Source organism: Triticum urartu, unplaced genomic scaffold (assembly GCF_056163025.1).
Source record: "Triticum urartu cultivar PI428250 unplaced genomic scaffold, HENAU_Tu73 scaffold2, whole genome shotgun sequence".
In the NCBI taxonomy this organism is placed as follows: Eukaryota; Viridiplantae; Streptophyta; class Magnoliopsida; order Poales; family Poaceae; genus Triticum; species Triticum urartu.
The window spans coordinates 15,742,586-15,757,188 of NW_028260368.1; the positions used below are offsets into that span (position 1 = coordinate 15,742,586).

At 32.2% G+C, this 14,603-nt stretch overlaps 1 non-coding gene across 1 annotated transcript; it reads right to left on the reverse strand.

Annotated features, from left to right (window-relative positions):
• Window positions 1–8,939: 8,939 nt before the first annotated feature.
• Window positions 8,940–9,019, reverse strand: TRNAL-UAG (transfer RNA leucine (anticodon UAG)). Its single transcript has one exon. It is a non-coding gene; the product is annotated as a tRNA-Leu (tRNA).
• Window positions 9,020–14,603: the final 5,584 nt, after the last annotated feature.

Sequence of the window (14,603 nt, forward strand, 5' to 3'; positions counted from 1 at the left end):
CTTATAGTAGTCTTAGATTTTTCATTTTGATGAGCCTCGCTTTGAGGAATTCATGGAATAATCCATTTTCATGGAATAATGAATTAAGGAAGAAAGGATATGAGTCTACCGCTTACAAGAAAAGATCTCATGATAGTCAATATGGGCCCTCAACACCCATCAATGCATGGTGTTCTTCGACTGATCGTTACTCTCGATGGTGAGGATGTTATTGATTGTGAACCCATATTAGGGTATTTACACAGAGGAATGGAAAAAATCGCGGAAAACCGAACTATTATACAATACTTACCTTATGTAACAAGGTGGGATTATTTAGCTACTATGTTTACAGAAGCAATAACAGTAAATGCACCAGAATTCTTGGAGAATATTCAAATACCACAAAGAGCCAGCTATATTAGGGTAATTATGTTAGAATTAAGCCGGATAGCTTCTCACTTGCTATGGCTTGGACCTTTTATGGCGGATCTCGGCGCACAGACTCCTTTTTTCTATATTTTTAGAGAGAGAGAATTAATATATGATCTATTTGAAGCTGCTACAGGTATGCGAATGATGCACAATTACTTTCGCATCGGAGGAGTAGCCGCCGATCTACCTTATGGATGGATCGATAAATGTTTAGATTTCTGTGATTATTTTTTACGCGGAGTTGTTGAATATCAACAACTTATTACACAGAATCCAATTTTTTTAGAGCGAGTTGAAGGAGTAGGTTTTATTAGCGGAGAAGAAGCAGTAAATTGGGGCTTATCGGGACCGATGTTACGAGCTTCTGGAATACAATGGGATCTTCGTAAAGTAGATCCTTATGAGTCTTACAACCAATTTGATTGGAAAGTCCAATGGCAAAAAGAAGGGGATTCGTTAGCTCGCTATTTAGTACGAATTGGTGAAATGAGGGAATCCATCAAAATAATTCAACAAGCTGTAGAAAAAATTCCTGGAGGACCTTATGAAAATTTAGAAGTCCGACGCTTTAAGAAAGAAAATAATTCTGAATGGAATGATTTTGAGTATAAATTTCTTGGTAAAAAACCTTCGCCCAATTTTGAATTGTCAAGACAAGAGCTTTATGTAAGAGTAGAAGCCCCAAAAGGTGAATTAGGGATTTATCTAGTAGGAGATGATAGCCTTTTCCCCTGGAGATGGAAAATCCGTCCACCCGGGTTTATTAATTTGCAAATTCTTCCTCAGCTAGTTAAAAAAATGAAATTGGCTGATATCATGACGATATTAGGTAGTATAGATATCATTATGGGGGAAGTTGATCGTTGAAATGATAATAGATAGGGTAGAGGTAGAAACTATCAATTCTTTTTCGAAATTGGAATTATTAAAAGAAGTCTATGGACTGATATCGATTCTACCCATTTTGACCCTCCTTTTGGGAATAACAATAGAGGTACTCGTAATTGTGTGGTTAGAAAGAGAAATATCTGCGTCGATACAACAACGTATTGGTCCTGAATATGCTGGCCCCCTGGGCCTGCTTCAAGCTATAGCAGATGGGACTAAGCTACTTTTTAAAGAAGATATTCTGCCATCCCGAGGAGATATTTCTTTATTTAGCATTGGACCCTCTATAGCAGTCATATCAGTTTTATTAAGTTTTTTAGTTATCCCTTTGGGATATCATTTTGTTTTAGCCGATCTTAGTATTGGTGTTTTTTTATGGATTGCCATTTCAAGTATAGCTCCTATTGGTCTTCTTATGGCAGGATATAGCTCAAATAATAAATATTCTTTTTCAGGCGGTCTACGAGCTGCTGCTCAATCCATTAGTTATGAAATACCATTAACTTTTTGTGTGCTAGCAATATCTCTACGTGTGATTCGTTAAAATAGATCTTTTTCCTATAAAATCCATTAACTATTTATATTCCTTTTCTTATTTAGTATTTGGGTTGGTAAGTTAAACTAGATAGCTATATGAGTGAAACAAAACAGCTTATAAATTTGTAGTAAAAAGAAAAAATCTCATTTCCTACGTACAAGAAAAAAGTGGAAGTAAACATAAGCAGTGTAAACTCTTTATCCCAAGGTTGATATTTTTTAATTAGTCATCATATCTTGAAGCGGCCAAGAATAAAGGATTCACGATATGGAATTCCATTACTAGAATACTCCTAGTTATTACTATAACTTAATAATCCATAAGAAGAATCCACCAAAAGTTAGTGAAGGGTTAGGAACACTAAAGTACATAAAGGATTAGTAATGGAAAATCTAAAACATTAGAGATTTTTGCCCATAAAAGGAATCATAATAAGGACTTGCAATTTGTAGAAATTATCAAGTAGTACTTTCTTCGGATTCCGATCCAGAGTATGTTCCCATTCACTTGTTAAGGAAATGGCTATCAAGAACGAATTAACCCTTTATCCATTTTTTCTTTTTAAATACCCCCTCCCTGGGGAAAGAAGAATAGTAAAAAAGATATGGAGTGCACTAGAAAAAATTTTCATTATTTCCTTCCTCTATCCATATTCATGCAGAATTGCTCATGAACTAATACCCAACTCTTTCCATTTATTAATTGAATTCCTATAACAAGTAACAAGTGTTTTATTCCAAGATTAAGTTATTACTGAACAAAGAAAAATTTTCATTATATTATAAAGGATGAGATCAATTCGGAAGCGCTTTTTCTTATTCTAGCAGACGGAATTCCTTTGGTCTAATTTAGGACTTTCAAATCTATTTTATTTTATCTAATTCTATCTACGCCCCCGGGGCTAGGAACAAAACAGTCCTTTCCTTTTTCTGATCATAGAGAAGCCGTATGAAGCTAAGGTTTCATGTACGGTTTTGAAATAGCGGTGGGAACTGTGATGTTATCACCGACTATGATTATCTAACAGTTCAAGTACAGTTGATATAGTTGAAGCACAGTCAAAATACGGTTTTTTTGGATGGAATATTTGGCGTCAGCCTATAGGTTTTCTGGTTTTTTTAATTTCTTCTTTGGCAGAATGTGAAAGATTACCCTTTGATTTACCAGAAGCGGAGGAAGAATTAGTAGCAGGTTACCAAACTGAATATTCCGGTATCAAATATGGTTTATTTTATCTTGTTTCTTACCTAAATTTATTAGTTTCTTCTTTATTTGTAACAGTTCTCTACTTGGGCGGGTGGAATTTATCTATTCCCTATATATCCTTTTTTGATTTTTTCCAAATGAATAAAGCAGTTGGAATTTTGGAAATGACAATGGGTATATTTATTACATTAACTAAAGCTTATTTATTTCTCTTCATTTCTATCACAATAAGATGGACTTTACCGAGGATGAGAATGGATCAGTTATTAAATCTTGGATGGAAATTTCTTTTACCTATTTCCCTGGGCAATCTCTTATTAACAACCTCTTCTCAACTTGTTTCACTATAAATAAGATAATACAATAATAGTAAGAATATTTTCAACACAAAAGCTCTCTCAAACAAGAGAAAGAAACATATCTTTTTCATAGATATTTAGAATGAATATGTTCCCTATGGTAACTGGGTTCATGAGTTATGGTCAACAAACAATACGTGCTACAAGGTACATAGGTCAAAGTTTCATAACTACCTTATCCCACACAAATCGTTTACCTATAACGATTCACTACCCTTATGAAAAATCAATTACACCAGAGCGTTTCCGAGGGCGAATCCACTTTGAATTTGATAAATGTATTGCTTGTGAAGTATGTGTTCGCGTATGTCCGATAGATTTACCCGTTGTGGATTGGAGATTTGAAAAGGATATTAAAAGAAAACAATTGCTTAATTATAGTATTGATTTCGGAGTTTGTATATTTTGTGGCAATTGTGTTGAGTACTGTCCAACAAGCTGTTTATCAATGACTGAAGAATATGAACTTTCTACCTATGATCGTCATGAATTGAATTACAATCAAATTGCTTTAAGTCGGTTACCAATCTCCATAATGGGAGATTACACAATTCAAACAATTAGGAATTCGTCTGAAAGTAAAATAAACAAAGAAAAATCTTCGAATTCAAGAACGATTACTGATTACTAAACTTTGATTTTGTCTTTCTGTTATAAAAATCTAATAATTCTTTATTAAACTTTAAAATTAAACTATAAAGAAAAACGAAAAACTACTGCTTATTGGAAATTATTTCTTATTTTAAATCAGACTAGATTTTCGTGATATAATATAATTTATAACTATAAGTTTATACACAAAAAAATACCCTAATCCTTTTTTCCTTCCTTGAATCCTTTAGTTTTAGTCAGTTCATGAAAAATTTTATACTATTAATTTCTTTTTATCCATAATGGATTTACCTGGACCAATACATGAGATTCTTATGCTATTTGGGGGATTTGTTCTTCTACTAGGGGGTCTAGGAGTAGTATTACTTACCAACCCCATTTATTCTGCCTTTTCGCTGGGATTAGTTCTTGTTTGTATATCCTTATTCTATTTTTTATTAAATTCCTACTTTGTAGCTGTCGCACAACTTCTTATTTATGTGGGAGCCATAAATGTCTTGATCATATTCGCTGTAATGTTCGTAAATGGCTCAGAATGGTCTAAAGATAAGAATTATTGGACTATTGGAGATGGGTTCACTTCACTCGTTTGTATAACTATTGTTTTTTCACTAATGACTACTATCCCAGATACGTCGTGGTATGGAATTCTTTGGACTACAAGATCAAACCAAATAGTAGAACAGGGTCTCATAAATAATGTTCAACAAATTGGAATTCATTTAGCAACCGATTTTTATCTTCCGTTTGAACTCATTTCCATAATTCTTCTAGTTTCTTTAATAGGTGCAATTACTATGGCTCGGCAATAAGAAAACTTAGAAAAAGTACAAATTATAAGAATTGCAAATCTAAAATAAATAACTAAAGAATCACAATTTTGATTTAGTAAAATCCATCTACTGCCAACAAATACCTCCTTTTTTTTTTTTTTTTTTTTCTTTTGTTGTGTAATTGTTCTATTGTAATTAATTGAATCGGTTCAATTCTTGCCCTCATATTGAAATGAATCGAGATTGATAAGGAGTTAGTTAATGATGTTTGAGCATGTACTTTTTTTGAGTGTCTATTTATTTTCGATTGGTATCTATGGATTGATCACAAGCCGAAACATGGTTAGAGCTCTAATATGTCTTGAACTTATACTGAATTCAATTAATCTAAATCTCGTAACATTTTCTGATCTATTTGATAGTCGCCAATTAAAAGGAGATATTTTCGCAATTTTTGTTATAGCCCTTGCAGCTGCTGAAGCCGCTATTGGACTATCCATTCTTTCTTCCATCCATCGTAATAGGAAATCCACTCGTATCAATCAATCTAATTTATTGAATAATTAGACTTTTGAATAATTAGACATAGAATCCTCTAAACAAAGGCGCACATATTAAAATAAATAGAAATCAATACTATTTTCTTAGTATTATTTGAGAATATCCATTTTTTTTAGTAGATTATTGCATAGTATTCTTTTTCACTTAAATGAATTTTTGTATTTGTAATTCATTGATATTGCAATTTGAATATTGCAATAATTTATATTGAAAAGACGATAGCCAATTTATTGGCTAATTCGAATTCGTCTGTACAATTCGTAAAATTCTTTCTTATTTCTTATTTATTGTTGAAATCCAAAATTAAAGTCTCTTGGCTCTCTTCACGCTTTCTCACAAACAGATTAAAAAATAGATTTTTTTTTTTGAAGTTTGGATAAACCATTGCTTCGTCTGGTGTCTACAATACATATGACTCATTATAGTACTAATTTCATTTTTACCAGATCGAAAAATTTTATGTTGAAAAGAAAAATTTATAGATCCAATGTCACATTCCGTAAAAATTTACGATACATGTATAGGATGCACTCAATGTGTACGAGCTTGTCCAACAGATGTATTAGAAATGATACCCTGGGATGGATGTAAAGCCAAGCAAATTGCTTCCGCGCCGAGAACCGAAGATTGTGTGGGTTGTAAGAGATGTGAATCTGCCTGCCCGACAGATTTTTTAAGTGTCCGCGTTTATTTAGGGCCTGAAACAACACGTAGCATGGCTCTATCTTATTGATACGTTACAAAAAACTTCACTCGAATCGTCTGATTCCTCTTTACCGAAGAAGCCTGTGCTCGAAATAATCGAGCACGGGCTTTTCTGGTCAAAACGTATCTTGTCTTTATCACTTTATCATGAGTTATTTTCCTTGGTTAACAATACTTGTTGTTTTGCCGATATTTGCAGGTTCATTAATTTTCTTTTTACCTCATAAGGGAAACAAAGTCGTTAGGTGGTATACTATATCTATTTGTTTATTAGAATTCCTTCTAATGACTTATGCGTTCTGTTATCATTTCCAACTGGAGGATCCCTTAATCCAATTAAAGGAGGATTATAAATGGATAGATGTCTTCGATTTCCACTGGAGATTGGGAATCGATGGACTTTCATTAGGATCTATTTTATTGACAGGATTTATCACTACTTTAGCTACTTTAGCAGCTTGGCCAATTACACGGAATTCGCGATTATTCTATTTCCTGATGCTCGCAATGTATAGTGGTCAAATAGGATTATTTTCTTCGCGAGACCTTTTACTTTTTTTTATCATGTGGGAGTTAGAATTAATTCCTGTTTACTTACTTTTATCCATGTGGGGGGGGAAGAGGCGTCTATATTCAGCTACAAAGTTTATTTTGTATACTGCAGGCGGTTCCATTTTTTTCTTAATCGGAGTTCTGGGTATGGGCTTATATGGTTCCAACGAACCAGGATTAGATTTGGAAAGATTAATTAATCAATCATACCCTGCAACCTTGGAAATACTTTTATATTTTGGCTTCCTTATTGCTTATGCTGTCAAATTGCCGATTATACCCCTACATACGTGGTTACCAGATACCCATGGGGAAGCACATTATAGTACATGTATGCTTTTAGCGGGAATATTATTAAAGATGGGAGCATATGGATTGATTCGGATCAACATGGAATTGTTACCTCATGCTCATTATCTATTTTCGCCCTGGTTAGTAATAATAGGAGCGATCCAAATAATCTATGCAGCTTCAACTTCTCTTGGTCAACGAAATTTCAAAAAAAGAATAGCTTATTCCTCTGTATCTCACATGGGTTTCATAATTATAGGAATTGGTTCCATAACCAACATTGGACTCAATGGAGCTATTTTACAAATATTATCCCATGGATTTATTGGTGCTACACTTTTTTTCTTGGCAGGAACCGCTTCTGATAGAATGCGTCTTGTTTATCTCGAAGAACTGGGGGGAATATCTATCCCAATGCCTAAAATTTTTACCATGTTTAGTAGCTTTTCAATGGCTTCTCTTGCCTTACCAGGAATGAGTGGTTTTGTCGCAGAATTAGTAGTATTTTTTGGACTAATTACTAGTCCAAAATTTCTGTTAATGCCAAAAACACTAATTACTTTTGTAATGGCAATTGGAATGATATTAACTCCTATTTATTTATTATCTATGTTACGCCAGATGTTCTATGGATACAAGCTATTTAATGTTCCAAACGCAAATTTTGTGGATTCTGGACCACGAGAACTCTTTATTTTAATCTGTATCTTTTTACCAGTAATAGGAATTGGTATTTATCCAGATTTTGTTCTCTCCCTATCCGTTGACAGGGTAGAGGCTCTCTTATCCAATTATTATCCTAAATAGGTTTGCTTTTTTTTACTCGTCTGCTCTATTAATGCAGAAATAAGTAAAAAAGTATATAATGCAGAAATAAGTAAAAAAGTATAATTAGATCTATCTCGAATTTTTGAGAACCCTTTGATAAGGCGTTCAAGGGGTTCTCAAATAAAACATAAAAGTAAAAACCTTCATTTCATGAAGGTTTTATTTTATGTAATCATTTAGGTGTTAATGTAAACGAACCATAACTATGTAAGCCTATTCCTAATAGATTTATACCAAAATAACAAATCCAAATTATAAGAAATCCTATCAAAGCTATAAGTGCAGAATTCGTACCCTTCCAATTTGGATTTGTTCTACTATGTAAATAAATTGCGAATATGGTCCAAGTAATAAATGCCCAAGTTTCCTTAGGATCCCAATTCCAATAGGATCCCCAGGCCTCATTAGCCCATACTGCTCCACAAAGAATACCTACGGTTAAAAGGGTAAATCCTAGGCTAATGACACGATAACTCCAAGAATCCAAACGCTCCGTTAATTGATATTTGTAATAATTTGGAAATGAAGGGACAGAGGTTCTTTTTAAAGCACTTCTTTTTGCATAAAAATATTTAATATCACTAAAGAAAAATGTTTTATTTAAAACATTTTTTTTCTTTTTAGAAAAGAAATGGAAATTATTTCGAAATCTAATGATTAGAATAGCGGCAGATAATAAGGATCCGCACAAAAGAGTTGCATAGCTTAATAACATCATACTGACATGCATCATTAACCACTGAGATTGTAGAGCAGGTACTAGTATCGTGGATTGATGCATTTCAGTTAAAAGACCCGATGTGGCAAAGCCTTGCGTTAAAATAGTACTTGGCGTAGTTATTGTGCTTAAATCATTTTTAGAGTTCTGTATTTTAGGAATGGTATGAAGAATATACAGGGCCCATGAAAGGAAGATCAATGACTCATATAAATTACTTAATGGAAAATGTCCCGAGGAAGCCCAACGAGAAACTAAGAATCCTGTTATAGAGAAAAAAGTAACTATCATTCCTTTTTCTGACGAATCGCGTAATCCTCCAAGTTCACGAACTAATAAGGTTATAAAATGAATCGTAATCACAATTGAAATCGTTGAGAAAGAGATATGAGTTAGTATATGTTCTAAAGTTGCAAATAGCATAAGGGGAAGGTCCCATTACAAAATTGTAAATTTCGAATTGATTTCTAATCTATTGTATTCTTTTTCAAGAATGCCGCCACTCGGATTCGAACCGAGATGCTTGAGCACTGCTTCCTAAGAGCAGCGTGTCTACCAATTTCACCATGGCGGCTAACTTCAAATAATAGGTAACTTAAAAGAATAATAGCTATTATCTTGGGAATCGTCGATATTGGGAAAGTCCATAAAATTTAGGAACATTAGAGTTTTCATTAAAATAGACTTCGTTTGGTAGTATCGTTTCCATTTTTTTTTTTTACAATAAACTCTTGCTTTGCCCAATAGAAACACAAACACTGCTTGAAAGAGTTGGAACTTCTTTTTTCTAACTTGCAATTATAGAACTAATTTTTTCTAATTAATTTCCCCTTTACATTTTGAAAATTCTTTCAATACAATGAAAAAAATCCAAAAGGGTTTCTATTTAATGATGAAATTAAAATAAAATGGATAAATAGAAAAGGCTTTTTGGATTTTTTAAAAATTTCTAGAATGAAAGTCTTTATGCTCTTATTAATAAGATTTACTAACCTTATGATTTTGGAGAAGATAGGTGGAAGTTGTAAGTCCTATTGTAAGAATACTCCACTTTTCATAATTTTCCTAATAGAATATGAGGATTCTATTAGGAAAATTATGAAAAGTTCATTGATAGGAAAAGAATACTTAGCACACAGTATACCAAACAAAACTTTTTTTTTCTTGTATATATAAGATAAGAGGGGTTTTTTGTTCTAAGAATATTGTACCGAGTAATTCGACACATAAAAGTACATTCAAAGAAGAATCCAAATTATTAAATAATTGGAATTCTTTTTTGATAAGTCAATTCATATTATTCCAAAATCTTATTATTTGTTTGTTGCCCAGAAAAACCCTTTGGTTTTGGATGCTCATTACCGCTCGAAAATGATCTTGATTTTACTAAAGAATAAGATTGTACTATGGAAAAATAAGTCTTTTTCTTCCAAATATTTTTACGAATACGCTTTTTTGACATTGAAGTACGTTTTTTTGGAACTGCCATTCAAAAAGGAAATTACTTTTTTCTAGTTGTATGTGAAAGACATCTATTGCTGCAAATCAATCCTTCTTTCTTCTTTTTATTAGTATTTATACTTAGATACTGAAAGATACTTAAATTTTGAATTATTTTTTACTTCATTTTGTCTAATGCGGATAAGACAACAAGAATTTTTTAACATTTTTTCTTTATATATTTTATACTTTTTTTTTAATAATATAGAATATATAGAAGGGTTTCTCATTTAAATCTATTTATATCTATTTATATATCAAGTATACTCCATATATAGATATATGGTATGGAAGCCTATCCCCCATATAAGATAAGACGGGGGGATAAAAAGAAGGGAAAATGAAAATAGTTAATTAAGTTCAGAATGGTATTCCATAAAGGAAAGGAATTCCAATCAAAACAAAAAATACTGAGTCTCTTAAACAAGACATTCTAAAACTTAGGTAATTTATAGTCATTAGAATTTTAGTTCTATATGAAGTAAGGACTATTCGATAATTTCTTATAAACATAGGTTTTCATTGGAATTCACTCAATCAGTTAATTATGGAACAAGAGAGCTGTTTCATCTTTGTTTTAAAGAAATATAAAAATGAATTATGAATAGAAAGTAAAATGATTCCACTTTTTTTTTTTTATTTTTATAAATATCTTTATTTAGTTAATAAAATAACTTCGTTACCTAGTTATTTTATTAACTTTTTTAATTTAACCAACTAAACCCATTCTTAATTTTTAATTATTTCAATGAGATAAATTTTGGAAAAATTAAGAATTTCAGTATTTTTTCTTATTCTTTTTATTTATTCTTTCAGAAAGAGATAAGAATTGGTTTGGTGAATCGGAAACAATTTTATAGAAAAATTGAAGTAAAAATTGAAGTAAAAATTGCAATTTCTTTTCTTATGGAACATACATATCAATATGCATGGGTAATCCCTCTTCTCCCACTTCCAGTTATTATGTCAATGGGATTTGGCCTTATTCTTATTCCGACAGCAACAAAAAATCTTCGTCGCATATGGGCTTTTCCTAGTGTTTTACTCTTAAGTATAGCTATGGTATTCTCAGTTCAACTGTCTATTCAACAAATAAATGGAAGTTCGATCTATCAATATCTATGGTCTTGGACCGTCAATAATGATTTTTCTTTAGAATTTGGATACTTGATTGACCCACTTACTTCTATTATGTTAATACTAATTACTACTGTAGGAATCCTGGTTCTTATTTATAGTGATGGTTATATGTCTCACGATGAAGGATATTTGAGATTTTTTGTTTATATAAGTTTTTTCAATACTTCCATGTTGGGATTGGTTACTAGCTCCAATTTGATACAAATTTATTTTTTTTGGGAACTCGTGGGAATGTGTTCTTATTTATTGATAGGCTTTTGGTTTACACGACCAATCGCAGCGAGTGCTTGTCAAAAAGCTTTTGTAACTAATCGTGTAGGGGATTTTGGTCTATTATTAGGAATTTTAGGTTTTTTTTGGATAACAGGTAGTTTAGAGTTTAGGGATTTGTTCAAAATAGCTAATAACTGGATTCCTAATAATGGAATTAACTCTTTACTTACTACTTTGTGTGCTTTTTTATTATTCCTTGGTGCAGTTGCGAAATCCGCACAATTCCCTCTTCACGTATGGTTACCCGATGCTATGGAAGGGCCCACTCCTATTTCGGCTCTTATACACGCAGCAACTATGGTTGCTGCGGGAATTTTTCTTCTAGCTCGACTTCTTCCTCTTTTCATATCTTTACCTTTGATAATGAGTTTTATTTCTTTAGTAGGTACAATAACACTATTCTTAGGAGCTACTTTAGCTCTTGCTCAGAGAGATATTAAAAGAAGCTTAGCCTATTCTACAATGTCTCAATTGGGTTATATGATGTTAGCTCTAGGTATAGGTTCTTATCAAGCTGCTTTATTCCATTTGATCACTCATGCTTATTCAAAAGCTTTATTGTTCTTGGGATCCGGATCCGTTATTCATTCAATGGAACCTCTTGTTGGATATTCACCAGATAAAAGTCAAAATATGGTTCTTATGGGCGGTTTAAGAAAATACATTCCAATCACAAGAACTACTTTTTTATGGGGTACACTTTCTCTTTGTGGTATTCCACCTCTTGCTTGCTTCTGGTCCAAAGATGAAATCCTTAGTAATAGTTGGTTGTATTCGCCCTTTTTTGGAATAATAGCCTCCTTTACTGCAGGATTAACTGCCTTTTATATGTTTCGGATATATTTACTTACATTTGATGGGTATTTGCGTGTTCATTTTCAAAATTACAGTAGCACTAAAGAGAGTTCCTTGTATTCAATATCCTTATGGGGAAAAAGGATACCCAAAGGAGTGAATAGGGATTTCGTTTTATCAACAACGAAGAGTGGAGTTTCTTTTTTTTCACAAAATATACCAAAAATTCAAGGTAATACAAGAAATAGGATAGGATCCTTTACTACGTCTTTTGGGGCTAAAAAAACTTTTGCCTATCCGCATGAAACGGGAAATACTATGTTATTTCCTCTTCTTATATTACTACTTTTCACTTTGTTCATTGGATTCATAGGAATCTCTTTTGATAATGGAGGAATTGGTAATGGAATAGCAGAGTTAACCATATTATCAAAGTGGTTAACTCCCTCAATAAACTTTACCCAGGAAAGTTCTAATTCTTTTGTAAATTCATATGAATTTATTACTAATGCAATTTCTTCTGTAAGTCTAGCTATCTTTGGTTTATTCATAGCATATATCTTCTATGGATCCGCTTATTCTTTTTTTCAGAATTTGGATTTAATAAACTCTTTTTACAAAGGAAATCCTAAAAAAGAATTTTTAGATCAAGTAAAAAAAAATATATACAGTTGGTCATATAATCGTGGTTATATAGATATTTTCTATACTAGGGTCTTTACCCTCGGTATAAGAGGGTTAACCGAACTCACGGAGTTTTTTGATAAGGGTGTTATTGATGGAATTACCAATGGAGTGGGTCTTGCTAGTTTTTGTATAGGAGAGGAAATTAAATATGTAGGGGGAGGTCGAATCTCGTCTTATTTATTCTTTTTTTTATGTTATGTATCTGTGTTTTTATTCTTTTTTCTTTCTTAAGTTAAGGAATTTACAACAAGTCTCTTGCAAAAATAACTATCCTATCCCCTTTCTACAATCTCTCTATATCCTTGTTACATAAGGTAAGTATTGTATAATAGTTCGGTTTTCCGCGATTTTTTCCATTCCTCTGTGTAAATACCCTAATATGGGTTCACAATCAATAACATCCTCACCATCGAGAGTAACGATCAGTCGAAGAACACCATGCATTGATGGGTGTTGAGGGCCCATATTGACTATCATGAGATCTTTTCTTGTAAGCGGTAGACTCATATCCTTTCTTCCTTAATTCATTATTCCATGAAAATGGATTATTCCATGAATTCCTCAAAGCGAGGCTCATCAAAATGAAAAATCTAAGACTACTATAAGACTACTAAAAAAATAATAAAACAAGAAAAAAATTTGAACGATTAAATTACTGCTCCCGAATATTCAACTGACCGATTAATTTCTTATAACGTACTCTATTTTTCTTTGCCAAATAAGCCAGCAAACGTCGACGTTTTCCCAAAAGTCTTCGTAGACCTCTTTCCGATGAAAAATCTTTTTTGTGTAATTCCAAATGTGAAGCAAGTCTCCGTATCTTATTGGTGAAACTGAATACTTGAAATTCAACAGAACCCCTGTTTTCTTCTTTTTCTTCTTTAACCATAAATCCAAAAATTTTTCTACCTCCTTTCTTTTTCATGTATTTTTCTGATCAGGAAAAATACAAAATTATGTCAGTTATTTTGAAGTTATTCTAATCTCGTACACACACAAATTTGCAATTATTCATCTACTACTGGAATTTGGATTTATTTTATCGATGCAAATTGGATTTGGATAGAAGGGTACATTCTTTCTAATATTTTAGATAGAAGAAATGTTTCTTCTATCTAAAATATTAGAAAGAATTTTGCTGATTTATTTATTGCTATATGCAATTTATGGAATTGATACACCATTTAATTGATATCATTTAGCAAAATGAAACACAGCATATGCATCCATCTTTTGGCTCGAGAATTTCACGGGATAGAGATATGGTATAAGAAATAGACTATTAAGTAACTCTAAATGAATTGTGGATACATCTGTATCCTTAACATACTGAAACGATTGTCATTATTCGTATCAAACCAATAGCGATTCATACAAGCTAAATCTTCTAATCAATGGTGGGCCAATAATGAATTTTTTTGCATATGTATTAAGACGCTTGGCCTGATTTCGAAATTGTCCAGAGTTTTATATGTTGTTTTCATTGCAAAATGATGGGTCTCCTTCCATAACTTTCCAATTACGAGTACGAGAATTGAAAGACATGAAAATTCTCAATTCTCTACGGCGTCTAGTAGATAGAAACAAGAAAATCAGAAGAATCTTTCTCTCTATTCACTATCATTCCGCGTCTTCGACTTCTATTAGTTTCTTTTCTTCTTTAATGCAATAGCTATAGTTTGATATAAGAATCCATTTCTCAAAGTAATGGAAACCATTCTCTTATAGGAAATGGTTCGAAAATCGCTATTCCACCTTTTAGG